This window comes from Cnephaeus nilssonii (assembly GCF_951640355.1).
Source record: "Cnephaeus nilssonii genome assembly, chromosome: 19".
Taxonomy (NCBI): domain Eukaryota; kingdom Metazoa; phylum Chordata; class Mammalia; order Chiroptera; family Vespertilionidae; genus Cnephaeus; species Cnephaeus nilssonii.
The window spans coordinates 38834833-38851117 of NC_137090.1; the positions used below are offsets into that span (position 1 = coordinate 38834833).

The 16285-nt window shown below is 47.2% G+C and overlaps 1 long non-coding RNA gene across 1 annotated transcript; it reads right to left on the reverse strand.

Moving 5' to 3' along the window:
• Nucleotides 1-311: 311 nt before the first annotated feature.
• LOC307115292 lies at nucleotides 312-8203 on the reverse strand. Its single transcript, XR_013815104.1, has 3 exons — nucleotides 7601-8203; nucleotides 1551-1817; nucleotides 312-1419 (listed from the first exon to the last, which is right to left on the reverse strand). It is a non-coding gene; the product is annotated as an uncharacterized lncRNA (long non-coding RNA).
• Nucleotides 8204-16285: the final 8082 nt, after the last annotated feature.

Consider the following 16285-nt stretch of genomic DNA (forward strand, 5'->3'; position numbering starts at 1 on the left):
ATCATCGACCGATGAGCCAGAGGTCGCAGTTCGATTCCAGCCAAAGGCACATGCCCAGGTTGTGGTCTCAATCCCCAATAGAGGTCGTGCAGGAGGCAGCCGATTGATGATTCTCTCTCATCATTGATGTTTCTATTTCCTCTCTCTCTTCCTCTCTGAAATCAATAAAAATATATTTTTTTAAAAAAGGGAGGGGCCCTAACAGGTTTGGCTCAGTGGACAGAGCATCGGCCTGCGGACTTAAGGGTCCCAGGTTTGATTCCGGTCAAGGGCATGTACCTTGGTTGCGGGCACATCCCCAGTAGGGGGTGTGCAGGAGGCAGCTGATCGATGTTTCTCTCTCATGGATGTTTCTAACTCTCTCTCCCTCTCCCTTCCTCTCTGTAAAAAATCAATAAAATATATTTTAAAAAATAAAAATAAAAAGGGAGGGTTCTCTTCTAGCACGAAGTCTCCGGACTGGTGAGGCTGAATTGTGTCTAAATGTTTCCCAGCGCTTCTGCATTCATAGATTTTTTCCAGTGCGAACTCACTGGTGTTCAGGAGGCCTAAGCTGAGGCTGGGGCTCCTCCCAGAGGCTCCTCCCCAGCGAACTCCCTGAGCATGGGCAACGCATGAGCTCCTCCAGGAGGCTTTCTCTCTGCATGCCAACGCTGCGTCTCCACGGCGAAGTCTCTGATGCTGAACAAGTCGGAATCGCCACCACAAAAATTTCCACGTGTTTCTTACTCTCACAAGATTTTTTTCCATTAGGAATTCAATAATACCTAGTGAGTTCTGACTTCCCTTTGAAAACTGTCCAGCATTTACGACGTGTACATCGTTTTTCTCCTGCATGGGCTATCCTGTGTGGCGCATGGCACACGTTCCTCTGGCCACACGTTTTTACCCAGCTCATTCGTAAAAATGAGGAAAATGGATAAATCCTTGTTGTGGGGCAGGCAGCACTTGCTCCTTGTCGGAGGAATCCAACTGATACAAATTCCAAGGAGGACATCAAGCGCGCACCTTTTGACTGGACAACTCCATGTCTAGCAACGCATTCTTCAGAGAGACATGTTGTGTGTAAAATGGCAAGTGTACAAGGTCATTTACAAGGTTATTCAGTGCAGCATGGTTCACAATAGCAAATGGCTTGAAACAATCTAAACGGACCCATGGGAAAGTGGTTAAATAAATGATGATTTATCCATAAAATGGGATACCTTGCAGCCATGACTGAAAATGAAGAAGCTCTTCCTGCCCTAGCTGGTTTGGCTTAGTGGATAGAGCGTCGGCCTGCGTACTGAAGGGTCCAGGGTTTGATTCTGGTCAAGGGCATGTACTCAGGTTGCAGGCTTGATCCCCAGTGCAGGAAGCAGCCAATCAATGATTCTCATTATTGATGTTTCTATCTCTTTCTCTCTCCCCCCTTCCTCTCTGAAATCAATAAAAATATATTTTTAAAAAAGAAGCTCTTCCTGTCTTTTCCTCCCCTTTCTCCCTCCCACCCCCGCTTATTTTTTCCTTTTAAAGCCGGGCGTCATACATTTCAGAGAGCATAAGCATACCTTCTCAGAGACCGGAATTTGAAAGTGGCCTGGCCCTCAGAAACAACGGGCTAGGGAAACACTCGTGCCTGGGGTTCTGGGTAGGGGCTCAGCCGCCCGTCTGCGGGTCAAGCAGTCTGTCTGTCTTGGCTCGGCCGCTGCCTCTGTGGTGGGCTGCTTCCTGAGCCTTTGCTTCCATCTTGCCTGAGGTGGCTCACTCTGCAGAGCTTTCTGCTGTTGGTGCTGCTTGACCAATGTCAGAATTTCCTGAATTTTTCTCTAGGCAACCTACAAAAGGAGAGAGTTTTGAAATTTCTACCTGGTCAAAAGTTACTAAAAGTTGTTTTATTTTTCAAAAACTTCACAAGAAGTTTATTGGAAGATTAATTATACATACTAATTAGTTTTGTTTGCTGGTAAGATTTTGAAATCACCTGCTAAAAGGGGGGTTAAGAATGTTTGGCTCAGCCCAGCTGGGTGTAGCTCAGCAGTTGAGTGTTGACCCAGGAACCAAGAGGTCACCGGTTCGATTCCCGGTCAGGGCACATGCCCAGGTTTCGGGCTCAATCCCCAGTGGGGGACGTGCAGGAGGCAGCCAATCAATGATTCTCTTTCATCATTAATGTTTCTATCTCTCTCTCTCTCCCTCTCCCTTCCTCTCTGAAATCAATAAAAATATATTTAAATTAAAAAAAAAGAATGTTTGGTTCAGTGACTAGAGCATTGGCCCACGGGCTGAAGGGTCCGCTGAAGGGTCCCAGGTTCAATTCCGGTCAAGGGCACATACCTGGGTTGCAGGCTCGATCCTTGTGGAGGCGCATGCGGGAGGCAACCAGTCAATGTGTCTCTCTCACATCCATGTTTATCTTTGTCTCTCCCCCTCCCTTCCACTCTTTCTAAAAATCAATGGGAAAATACCTTCAAGTGAATGTTAACAACAACAACAACAAAAAGAGTGTTTGGCGCTAGAATCTGTGGCCCGCCTGGAGGCAAAGGCGCAGGCGTGGAACTGGGAGCTCAGCTTCTGGTGGCAGGGGCTGGGGAAGGGGCAGGCGCCATGCCCAGGCCAAGGTGGCACGAAGAAGCCCCAGTCGCGGCCCAGCAGCAGGCCCAGGACACGGACGAGGAAGATAAGGCGTTCAAGCAGAAACAAAAGAGGAGCAGAAGAAACTCCAGGAGCTAAAAACGAAGGCCTCGGGGCAGGGCCCCGGGCGACGGGTGAAATGAAGAAATCTGGCAAAGAGTAAGCTGTTCTTGTGCCTGGGGCAGTGGTGATCCTTCCCTCCATTCCTGTTTAACATCTCCTGCCACCTACAGCAAGAAGGAAGTGTTGCCTTGGAGCCTGTTCTACACATAAGAATAAACTTTTGTAAATAGTAATAGTAGTAATAAATAAAAACAAAGAAGCTCTTTATATACCATAATGGAACTATCTTAAATAAAAATAAGGTTCTGGGATAGGGTTTACCGCACAATACTAACTGTGTAACAACAACAGCAAAAGGAAAATAGCACATATTTGATTGAATGCACACAGACTATCTCTGGAAGGACTCAGAGACCCTAACTCTAGGGAGGAAAGCAGGGTGCTGGTGCCCTTTTGTTCTTTTGAATTCTGTACTACAAAAAGGTATTGGTGTTTATTTCTTTAAATTTTTAAATTGATTTTTAGAGGCAGAGGAAGGGAGAGGGAGAGGGAGAAAAGGAAAAAGGAAGAAAGAAAAGGAGAGAGAGAAACAGCTAAATGAGAGCAAAACGTCAATGGGCTGCCTCCTACAGGCCCCCTACCGGGGGCCAAGCCCGGAAACCCGGGCAAGTGGGCATGTGCCCCGACAGGAATCGAACCAGCAACCTTTCAGTGCCTGGGAAGACACCCAACCAACTGAGTCACACCGACCAGGGCAAGGTATTCGTTATTTTAAAAGTCCTGAAATCTAAGAAAGAGATAGATAAAGAGATGTGAACGCAGGAAGGGGAGAAGGTTATAATAGAGCAAGGAAGTTTAGAGAATGTATTATTTACACTTGGAATCTGTTCTGGTTTCGGGTTCCACAAGTAAGGAGCTTGGAAGTCACCACTCCATCCTAACAAGTAAAAGCTGAACGAGCTGTGGGGGGAAACAACTGCTGAGATCCATAGAGAAGTGAGGCCATAGGGCAAACCACTGCCCCCAAATCAGTGGAACAACAAATCAATGTTTCTGTCTCTTTCTCTTTCTCTCTTCCTCTCTCTCCCTAAAATCAGTATATATTTTTTTATTTTTAAGCGAAAGAAGAAGAAGAAGAAGAAGAAGAAGAAGAAGAAGAAGAAGAAACCAAAAAGAAATGCTAAATCCCGGCCAGTGTAAGTCAGTGGTTGAGTGTCGACCTATGAACCAGGAGGTCACAGTTCGATTCCCAGTCAGGGCACATGCCTGGGTTTCAGGCTCGATCCCCAGTGGGTGGCATGCAGGAGGCAGCCAATCAATAATTTTCTCTCATCTCATCATTAATGTTTCTCTCTCTCTCTCTCTCTCTCTCTCTCTCTCTCTCTCTCTCTCTCTCCCTTCCTCTCTGAAATCAAGAAAATATATATTAAAAAAAAGAAATGCTAAAGATCAAAACCAAGGTATACTACTGTAACAGAAATGAAGAATGCCTTTGATGAGTTTATTAGTAGACTGGGCACAGTTGAGGAAAGAATCTATGAGCCTCAGCATATCTCAATGGAAAAGTCCAAAACGGAAAATCAAAGAGAGCAAGGACTGAAAAAAAAAAAAAAAGAGGAATATCCAAGAACTGTGGGACAACTACAAAAGGTATAACATATGTGTCATGAGAATATCAAGAGGAGAAAAAGAAAATAAAACACAAGACAGAATTTCCCCAAATTAATGTCAGACACCAAACCACAGATCCAGGAAGTCAAAAGAACATCAAGCAAGATATATGCAATGTCCCTGCCACACACACCCCCATTGAAAAAAGCAAAAAACAAAAAAACTACACCAAGGCATATCATTTTCAAACTACAAAAAAAATCAAAGATAAAGCAAGAAGCCAGAGGGGGCGGGGGGGGGGGGGGGGTGCGGAAACACCTGACCTCCAAAGGAGCTAAGATAAAAATTACATCCAACTTCTCCTCAGAAACCATGCAAGCAAGAAGAGAGTGGAATAAAATATTTAAACTGTTGAAGGGGGAAAAAACCACAAATCGGTAATTATGTACCCTGCAAAATTATCCTTCAAAAGTGAAGAGGAGAAAAACAAGCTTTCTCAAACAAACAAAACCCGCGTCTACGGCCATACCACCCTGAACGCGCCTGATCTCAAACAAACAAAACCTGAGGGAATTTGTTGCCAATAGACCTGCCATGCAAGAAATGTTCAAAGAAGTTCTTTAGAGAGAAAGAAAATAATATAGCTTAGAAATCTACACAAAGAGGCCTTGGCTGGGCAGCCCAGTTGGTTAGACTCTAACCGTTAGAGCATTGTCCCAATAAGCTAAGGTTGTGGGCTCAATCCCATCAGGGCACATACAGAGGCAACAAATGACTGCACACAGAAGTGGAACAACAAATCAATGTCTCTCTCTCTTCTCTCTCTCTCTCTCTCTCTCTCTCTCTCTCTCTCTCTCTCTCTCTCCAATCATCCCCCCTCTCTCAAATCAATAAAAAACAAAACAGAAGAAATCTATATGAAGAAAATACCAAAAAAGGAATAAGTAAAGATAAAATAAACTTTTATTTTTCTTATTCTTAATTGAACTAACATAACAGTTTTTCAAAATAATAGCAACAATGTATTCAATTATGTGTGTGTGTGTGCGCGCGCGCGCATTACATATGCTTATATATAAGTGAAATGAATGACAGCAATGATACAAGGGATGGGAGGGAGCAATGAGGGTTTTTTATTATTACATGGTATTTTCACTACCAATGAATCAGCATAGTGTTATTGAAAGTGGATTTGGATTCATTGTAAATGTATATTGCAACTCTAGGGCAAATTCTAGGGCAACCACTAAAAAAAGATTTAAAAAAAGAAATATAACTGATATACTAAGAAAGGAGAGAAAATTAAATCATACAAAATGCTCAATTAAAACCACAAAAGGTAGAAAAAGAGTATAAGACAGAAATAGGAACAAATAAAGAGCAACAAGTAGAAAATAGTAACAAATATAGTAGATACAGCCGAGACCGGTTTGGCTCAGTGGATAGAGCGTCAGCCTGCGGACTCAAGGGTCCCAGGTTCGATTCCAGTCAAGGGCATGTGCCTTGGTTGCGGGCACATCCCCAGTAGGGGGTGTGCAGGAGGCAGCTGATCGATGCTTCTCTCTCATCGATGTTTCTGGCTCTCTGTCCCTCTCTCTTCCTCTCTGTAAAAAATCAATAAAATATATATATATATAGTAGATACAAATCCAACTATGACAATAATCACTTTGGACACCAATGGTCTAAATGAACCACTTAAAAGACAGATTGTCAGCGTGGATCAAAAAACAAGAGCCAATTATATGCTGTCTACAAAAAAAAAAACACTTTAAATATAGAAACACATACAGATTAAAAATAAAGGTAGCCCTGACTGGTTTGGCTCAATGGATAGAGCATTGGCCTGTGGACTGAAGGGTCCCAGGTTCGATTCCAGTCAAGGGCATGTACCTTGGTTGCGGGCACATCCCCAATAGGGGATGTGCAGGAAGCAGCTGATCGATGTTGCTCTCTCATCGATGTTTCTAACTCTATCCCTCTCTCTTCCTCTCTGTAAAAAATCAATAAAATATGTATTTTTAAAATAAATAAAAATAAAGGGATGGAGAAAGGTTACCACTAATCAGAAGGACGCAGGAGTGGCTATATTAATTTCAGACAGAGCAAACCTCAAAGCAAGGAAAATCATCAGGATAAAGAGGGGTTTTACATACGGATAAAGGAGCCGATTCTCCAAGAAGATATAACAATCCCTAATGTGTATGCACCTGACAACAGAGCATCAAAATACACAAGGCAAAAAAAAGAAAAGACAGAACAGAAAGAAGGTATAGATGCATCCACTACTATAGTTGGAGACTTCAACACCCTCTATCAGAAATGAGCAGATCCAGCAGGCAGAAAGTCAGTAAGGACTTAGTTGAGCTCAACAGCATTAATCAGCTGGATATAGGGAACATCTGTAGACTATTTCATCCACAACAGCAGAATACATATTTCCCCCCAAGTTCACATGGAACATTTGCCAAGATGGAGCACTTTCTGGCCATAAAACATACCTTCACAAATTTAAAATAATAGAAATCATGCAATGTTTGCTCTCAGATCACAATGGAATTCAACCAGCAATCAATAACACAAAGATAACTGGGAAATCCCAAAACACATGGAGATTAATCAACACGCTTCTAAATTAACACACTAGGCAAAGAAGAAATCTGAAGAGCATTTTAAAAAATATTTTGAACTAAATGAAAATTAAACTCGGTGGCGGCCGCTGAGCAGATCTGACTCCACTCGTTGGCACGCCTCACCCCACTTCCTCTGCAACCATGTCTGATAGACAAGATATGGCTGAGACTGAGAAATCCCCTAGGTCGACATTGAAGACAGAAATGCAAGAGAAAAATCCACTGCCTTCGAAAAAACCACAACTGAACAAAGCAAGCAGGCAAACAGCAAAGAGGCGCGCTCTGCCAATGAGCACTGCCTTCTCATTTTGCTTCTTTGAGTTGTTTAATTTTGTGAGCTGCAAGGAGGCTGAGTCGTGTGAATGACTGTGCTGCCCCTTTCACATCAGAGAACTATTGACAGCAAAGGCCACCCCTGCCTCTCTCATCTGCCTGTCTGGCTGGCAGGAAAGGAAAAGAACTTGCGTGCTGGTGAAGGAAGAAGCTGGGTGGTAGGACAGTGAAATCTAGAGCAAAAACCCAGCTGATCGAGTGTCCTGCAGGCTGTACAAGGCAGTTTCATCAGAGTGCCATTTCTCTCCCTTTCAAATGAGTTTAATGATTGGAATGCACAATATTTAAAATATGCAAATAAAATCTTTAAAACCATGGGGGGAAAAGAAAATTAAAACATAACTTACCAAAATTTCTGGGGCTCAGTGAAAGCAGTGCGTAGAGGGAAATTTATAGCATTAAATATGAGGAACATGTGAAGATAGGGAATATATAAAAGGAGTCACTTTAACCAAGCTGCTAAAATTATTAACATTACGAAGCTTCAGGCATGAGGAAAGATTCCATTCTTGTCTTAACTATCCTGGGAACTTAAACTTGTTTTGAACTTTCCAGTCATGCATCAATGCCTAGATAAACATCTGGACATACACCAAACTTCCAGATAAACCCTCTGATTACCCCCGGAAGGAATCATATCCAGATTGCCTAACATCTGACTAACCATTCTGGAGCAGGGCTAAGAATGCGGGACAGGTAATTCTCAAGAATGTCTTTTTTAGCCCTAGCTGGGTGGCTCAGTTGGTTGGAGTGTCTCCCCATACATCAAAATGGTTGTAGATTTGCCCTAACCGGTTTGGCTCAGTGGATAGAGCATCGGCCTGCGGACTGAAAGGTCCCAGGTTCGATTCCAGTCAAGGGCATGTACCTTGGTTGCGGGCACGTCCCCAGTAGGAGGTGTGCAGGAGGCAGCTGATCGATGTTTCTAACTATCCCGCTCCCTTCCTCTCTGTAAAAAATCAATAGAATATATTTTTTAAAAAAATGGTTGCAGGTTTGATTTCCAATCAGGGCACATACCTAGGTTGTGGGTTAGATCCCCGGTCAGAGCGTGTGGGAGACAACTAATAAATGTTTCTCTCTCACATCAATGTTTCTCTCTGTCTTTCCCTCTCTCTTCCACACTCTCTAAAAATCAATGGAAAAATATCCTCAGGTGAGGAGTTTTAAAAAAAATATGTAAATAAATAAATACAAAATTGGCAGATGCCATTAAAAAAATTAGAGAAAAAAATCAATGAGACTGAAAACAGGAAGTCAATAGAACCAAAAGCTGCATCTTTGTTTCCAGTCTTAATGCAATGGCCAGAACTTCAGAAAATCACACTCAACAAAAATTTGACAGCAAGCCTATCTGGATGCAATGAAAAAGCACCTACTGTAGTTAGAAGCTATTTTATTTTAATTATGGAAAACAAATTGGTGAACCCAAACAGGAAACACCAGTAAAAGAAATATAGACCTGCCCTGGCCAGTGTGGCTCAGTTTGCTGAGTGTCATCCCATGCAACTAAAGGTTGTGGGTTCAATTCCCGGTCAGGACACATACCCAGGTTCAATTCCTGGTCAGCGCACATACAGGAGGCAACTGATAGATGTTTCTCTCTCCCTCTCCCTCTCTCTCTAAATTCAATAAAAACATAATTTTAGAACATTTTCATCATCCCAGAAAGAAACTTTGTACCTATTAGCAGTCATTCTCCATTCCTCCACCCCACCCCAGCCCTAGCAACCCCTCATCTACTTCCTGACTCTGGAGATTTCTTATTATGAATATTTCATATAAATGGGACCATGTAATATATGGGGACTGATTCTTTTTGTCTCTCATAAACTCAGAGCTTCAAGGGTTTAGTCAAATGTCTAAAGCTCAAAAAAGTCTAACCATTGAACCTCCTGTGATGAAAAATGGGTTCTATGGAGTCGCCTCACAGCACGATCAGAGCATAAATTCCTAACTGGGCAGGGCACGGTGAGCAGTCACGCCCCAGGCCAGTAACTGCTTTAGGAAAAGATTTATCTTTTTCTTTTCCTTTCTTTTCTTTTTCTTTTTTCTTTCTTTTTTTTTTTTTTTTTTGAGAGAGAGAGAGAGAGAGAGAGACATCGATTTGCATATCGTGACGATGCTTTAACCATCTGAGCTACCAGCCAGAGCCAAAAGGTTTATCTTTCCTTTAGCAAGCCCTGTCCATTGTTTCTATGCATCTAGGTTAACGCACCTTTGAAATGTCCCTTTTCAGACTCCCTTCTAATACATGACCACCCTCAAGAGAACTCATAATCTTAACTGTCCTGAAATCTGACCCCCACTTTGCTTCCTCCCGCCTCCACGTAACCTGGCTGCCCTCTCCATTTCAAGTGCATAATAAAAAGCTACAAAACTGTTACTCTCCAAGCATTTGAGATCTCGCTCCTTGGCATATGTCATCGGTTTGGCTCAAATAAACTCATAAAAATTCTCTACAGGTCTGGAGGTTTCTTGCGTTAACACTCCTCACGATGCCGGTCTGTCTTCACATCTGGACTGAGCATTCCAACACTGAATGCTGCTTTGGGGGTGCCATGTCGTCCTCAGTCTCCATGGTTACTGTTGTGAACCCCCCTCTCCCCTGTAGGGGAGTGCTTGTGTGTGATGACGGTTAACGCTAAGGCTTGTTTCCCGGAAATATAAAACCAGCTCAAGGACGCAGTTAAGTTTTCCACGCCTATCTTTGCCCTCTCCTCCCCTCCCGCCTTGCACAGCTGTACAGAAAGCAGGAATATGTCCCCCCGCCTTGAAGTTCCTCTGATTGTCCAGCCCTCCACGGGACATCTTAGTATTTGTTTGTGAGAACAGAAACAAAATAAATGTCCTTAAAAGGAGACAAGCACCAGCATGAGGAGGAGGATGCTTGCCCAGGCTGCCCCCTCCTTTCCCCCTCTGGCTGCCTGAGCGGAGGAGCCCGCGCCTGGGAAGACACCCAGAAGGGGTGTCTGCAGCTTGTCCCGCCCTCGCCCTCGGAAGAAAGCAGGGCTGGGAGGCTCCCTAACCCCGCAGGCCTCCCTCTGGTGCCGGATGTGGGTACTGGGAAAAGAAGCGCAGCTCCATCCCAGGGCCTTACAGTAGGAAAAGCTTCTGAAACACAAAGTATTTGTGCAGCAAACCCGGGCAGAGGGCCAGCGGTGCTGGAGTTAATAGCAGAGAATCCGTCAGAGCAACCTGTTTCTTTCCCTCCTATTCCCCTTAACGCTTCTCACTTCTGCCTCTCACCCCTTTATCCACAAATCCACCTCACCCTCTGGAATTTAAAAGCCTATCAGCCAATCAGTGATTCTCTCTCATCACTGATGTTTCTATCTCTCCCTCCCTCTCCCTTCCTCTCTGAAATCAATAAAAATATAAATATATATTTTTAAAACTAGCCGATTTGGCTCAGTGGATAGAATGTCAGCCTGCGGACTGAAAGGTCCCTGGTTCAATTCCGGTCAAGGGCACATGACCGGGGTTGTGGGCTCCATCCCCAATAAGGGGCATGCAGGAGTCAGCCGATCAATGATTCTCTCTCATCAGTGATGTCTCTATCTATCCCTCCCTCTCCCTTCCTCTCTGAAATCAATAAAAATATTTTAAAAAACAAAACAAACAAACAAACAAAAAAAACAACAACCTCTGTGGCTTCTCAGGAATCTATCTAAAGGCATTCCTTCTTGTAAAAAAAAAAAGAAAAGAAAGAAAAGAAAAGAAAAAGAAAAAAGCAAATTAATAAGTAAACTGTACAATGAACTGGAAAACATGATACAGAATCTTAACTTTCCATCTGTAGACTGCAGACCCAAACCAAGTAATCCACAGAAATATCTAGAACAATTTGAAGTTCTCTGGGAGGATTTCACAACTCACTGGTGGTTTGCTCACAGCAGAACCAGGGACTGAGGGAGAAGGGCACTCACTCAGGGAGGAGAAAGGTCTCATTACCCAAGGGCGTTGGACACTGAGGACGGCATTCCAGCTCTGGCACATTTTGAAGGAGTGGCCTAGTCTCACGGCTAAGTGCTCACTGGCTCCTCAACACCCCTCATGAGGCATTTTCTGTTGGGGCAACGGATACACAGAAAGCGTAGCTTGCCCCAAGTCACACAGCTAGTGAATGACTCAGAGTTCATGCCATTGGCCACGACACCTTACTGATAAAAGGGAGTCCTTCTTTTAGTCAACAAATATTTGAGCATCTACCATAAAGTAGGTGATTAGGAAGCTGCACAAGTAAATATGGTCTTTGCTGTCAAGGAGGAGGAAATCTAATGGGGTTAGTTTAGTAGGAGAAACAAGAGAAGCATCTACGTAAACAGTAAGGCAGAACAAGACTACGTTTCCTAAGAGAGGTGTGCAAGTGTGTCTATGGGGACTCGGAGGTGAGAAGAGAAATCCGCACCTCACATCTGGGTAGGAAGATGAAGAAGGCTTCACTCAGGGCGTAGGATTAGAGCTGGATCTTTAAAAAGAGCAGTATTTTGACCAGGAGATCACTGGGAAGGACAGAAGCTATTCCAGGCTGAGGACTAGATATGACAAGTTGGGGGGTCCCATTTGGCAGTGGGTTCTCATTATGGGCTGGGGTGGATCTAAGGCCAGGGATCAGAGGGAACAGAGTATGAGCCAGGGCCCAGGTCATCTCTTGATGCCTGGTCTTGGGCTCCTTCCTCTACTCATTGCCTCCTTATCGATCAGAACATTCACCTGATTATGACTTGGGCTCCTGATCTTTTTTCAAATATGTTTTTATTGATCTTTTTTAGAGAGAGGAAGTGAGAGGGATACAGAGATAGAAACATCCATGAGAGAAACATCATTGATAGGCTGCCTCCTGCTCGCCCCCTACTGGGGATGAAGCCCACAACCTAGGCATGTGTCCTTACAGGGAATGGAACCAGTGACCTTGGTTCATGGGTCGATGCTCAACCACTGAGTCACACAGGCCGGCCTGGGCTCCTGATCTTGATATAACCTCCCTGTGACTCAAGGCCTTTAGCTCTGACGCTAAGTCGGATGTGGTTTCACACCCCTCCCAGGCTAGTTCCTCCAGCTGGAGGTGGACTCCTAGCTCTGGCCTGCTACCAAGAAGCTGAGAGTTGACTTTACGTAAGTAGCAGCCTCAGTTTCCTCACTTATACTACTATTATGGTATTTATCACACCTACCTCAATGTAATCATTGTATAAGCCTCATGCCAGTTTCTCTATCCTACTACACTGCAGTCTTTTTTAAAAAATATATTTTTACTGATTTCAGAGAGGAAGGGAGAGGGAGAGAAAGATAGAAACATCAATGATGAGAAAGAGTCATTGATTGGCCGCCTCCTGCATGCCCCCTATTGGGGATGGAGCCTGAAACCCGGGCATAAGCCCTTGATTGGAACGGAACCCGGGACCCTTCAGTCTGCAGGCCGGCGCTCTATTTACTAGCCAAACCAGCTAGGGCTGCAGTGCAGTCTTCATTTCAGGAAAATCTAGGTCTGATTCAAAGGGCAGATAAGGTCCAGTCCCTAACCTCAAGGAGTCTAGAGGCAAGGGGATGAGACAAGGACAGAATTTACAATTGTGTTATTATATGTGGTGAGTGCAATGATAGAGATGTGGCCTGGGTACGATTGGGGGGAAAAGGATCCCTAATCCCCCACGGAGGGAATCAAGGTCTCCTGAGACTGCAGCAGCCAAACTGAGACTCATGGGTGAGGAGGAGGCGGCCAGTGGGCGGGGCTGAGGGGTAGGAGGCGGCCAGGGGGAGGGGCTGGGGGATAAGGAGGCGGCCAGTGGGAGGGGCTGAGGGGTAGGAGGCGGCCAGGGGGAGGGGCTGAGGAGTAAGGAGGCGGCCAGTGGGAGGGGCTGAGGAGTAAGGAGGCGGCCAGTGGGAGGGGCTGAGGAGTAAGGAGGCGGCCAGGGGGAGGGGCTAAGGGGTAGGTAGGCGGCCAGGGGGAGGGGCTGAGGGGTACAGAGGCGGCCAGTGGGAGGGGGGAGGGGTAGGGAGGCGGCCAGGGGGAGGGGCTGAGGGGTAAGGAGGCGGCCAGGGGGAGGGGCTGAGGGGTATGAGGCGGCCAGGGGGAGGGGCTGAGGGGTAGGGAGGCGGCCAGGGGGAGGGGCTGAGGGGTAAGGAGGCGGCCAGGGGGAGGGGCTGAGGGGTATGAGGCGGCCAGGGGGAGGGGCTGAGGGGTAGGGAGGCGGCCAGGGGGAGGGGCTGAGGGGTAGGAAGGCGGCCAGGGGGAGGGGCTGAGGGGTAAGAAGGCGGCCAGGGGGAGGGGCTGAGGGGTAAGGAGGCGGCCAGGGGGAGGGGCTGAGGGGTAAGGAGGCGGCCAGGGGGAGGGGCTGAGGGGTACAGAGGCGGCCAGGGGGAGGGGCTGGGGGGTAAGGAGGCGGCCAGGGGGAGGGGCTGGGGGGTACGGAGGCGGCCAGGGGGAGGGGCTGAGGGGTACGGAGGCGGCCAGGGGGAGGGGCTGGGGGGTACGGAGGCGGCCAGGGGGAGGGGCTGGGGGGTACGGAGGCGGCCAGGGGGAGGGGCTGGGGGGTACGGAGGCGGCCAGGGGGAGGGGCTGGGGGGTAAGGAGGCGGCCAGGGGGAGGGGCTGGGGGGTAAGGAGGTGGCCAGGGGGAGGGGCTGGGGGGTAAGGAGGCGGCCAGGGGGAGGGGCTGGGGGGTAAGGAGGCGGCCAGGGGGAGGGGCTGGGGGGTAAGGAGGCGGCCAGGGGGAGGGGCTGGGGGGTACGGAGGCGGCCAGGGGGAGGGGCTGGGGGGTAAGGAGGCGGCCAGGGGGAGGGGCTGGGGGGTACGGAGGCGGCCAGGGGGAGGGGCTGGGGGGTACGGAGGACCTTCCAGGAGGAGGACAGGCACAGAGGCTGGAGACAGTGTGGTGGTCACAAAGAACATAAACAACTTGCTGGAGGCAGGGTGCCAGGGAGCAGGCAGGAGAGGAAGGACAGGGCCAGGCTTTCATAGACATGTAATATGTCTTTGTGTCAACCAAAATACATAGCAAACACACCCCATGCAGCAGGCTCTTCAATGTTTTTTAAAATAAATGAAGTAAGAGGATGGGTTCAAAGTTCCTCGCCCTTCTCACAAGTCAGTGCTGCCGCCAAGGTCTCTCTGAGATCTGAGCTCCGAATATTGTGAGTTTCCAATGGGAGTATCTAGTCTCCTGATGGGCTTATTTTCTCGAAAGTTTGCTCCATAGAAGTATCTATTTGGGGGAGGGAGAGTGGTGTAAAACCCACCTGAAGGTAAGTTATGCCATTCAGCTGGGTTTGCCCTCCCCCTGGGGGAGTTGTCAAAGTCAGACCTTGGACTGGAGACGGTCACACCCAGGGTAAGACTGTGGCCCTCGACAACCCCAGGGAGGGGTTCAGGAGGAGCCACTTTGAAGCAGAGGAATAAGATAAGAAAGAAAAGAATTCAGCTTGACGTGGGCTTCACCTCCTGCTCTGAGCTCTGAGGCCACCGTTCCTGAAACAGAGGAGAGAGTAGAAGGCAAACGCTGGACGACAGCCACAGGGCCAACACAGACGTGGGGTAAGTCCCTGCAGGCAGTGAGAATGGTTTATCCCATGCACAATAGTCCATGAATAAAGGTGCCTACCCCAGGGCCAGCCCAATCCGCTTTGAGGATTTTGTGTCCGCCCTCCTAACCCACTCCCTGCAACATTAATTGAATGCTGTGTGAGGTCTTCAAAAAAAGAAACCCTTGACCGGCCGGTTTGGCTCAGTGGTTGAGTGTTGACCTGTGAACCAAGAGGTCATGGTTCGATTCCCTGTTGGGGCGCATGCCCAGGTTGTGGGCTCGATCCCCAGTGGGGGTGTGTGCAGGAGGCAGCTGATCTGTGGTTCTCTCTCATCATTGATGTTTCTCTCTCTCTCTCCCTCTTTCTTCCTCTCTCTGAAATCAATAAAAATATAATTTTTTTAAAAAGAAAGAAAGAAACCCTAGCAATTGGCTAGGATTCCAGGTACTCTGTGGCTAATAGGTAAGGACAACAGGGGAAGTGAAAAGTCAGGGGATGGAGATTTGGAAAATCCTTACCACTGGCACCTCCCACCCAACTGGACTGGATATTATGAGGGAGCACGAGGAGCCATCATCTTTCTTGGCAGCAAAATGGGGACAGCCTTAGGTCCCCCAAACTCACTCACTCCTCGTCTTAAGTGCCATTCCCTGGGGGAGCCTGTCCCCTGGGGCACACAGTAGGGTGGCTTAGGGTCCTCAGGTTCTATGAACCCAAGTCCACCAGGAGCACAGGGACTCTACAGGGGAGAAGAGCAGGTCGGACCTTGGACCCCTTGGTTATTCCCCGGCCCCATCCCTTCCCCGGGGCCACTACTCCTATCCCTTGTAACCCAGCTTCTGCTCTTTTGTGAAAATTCTGGTAAAGCCCAAGGTTTGAGGCACTCTCCACTGAGACCTACAGTGACCTTTCTCCCCCAGATGTGTCAGCCCTCACCCCCGTGACGTAAACAAGCTTGACCTTGGGACAGGGCAGTGCCCAGTGATGTTCTTTACTAAGTAAGGTTCTTCCACTTCCTACTACAGGTATCCACTCCTCGCTGGACCCCTCTCCCCGACAAAAGGCGCCTTTGCAATCCTACAACCACAAGCACCCCAGGCACACTTATTCTGACAGTAACGTCACAGCCCGCTCCTAGACTCCGTTCCTGTGGGCCTGGCTTCCCTTGTTGAGGCTTTTGTAGCCTTCTGCTTCTCTTCCGCCACAGAGCTCCAGTTCTAAAGACATCGTGGTTTCTTTTGCCTCCAAACACATAGACAACTAAACGTTCAATAAATGCCTAGGTTTTGAGCCTGATCCCCAGTAGGGGGCGTGCGGGAGGCAACAGATCCATGTTGTACTCTCACATCGATGTTTCTCTCTTCTTCCTTCTTCTAAAAATAAAAAAAGAGAGAGAGATAGAGTGAATCACGAAATTCTGAATCACAAAGAAAGCAAATCGGGTGGCTCCTCCAATCACAAGAGTGACAGGCACCCGCCTGGTTCTGTGGAAGTTGTAAACTTTTA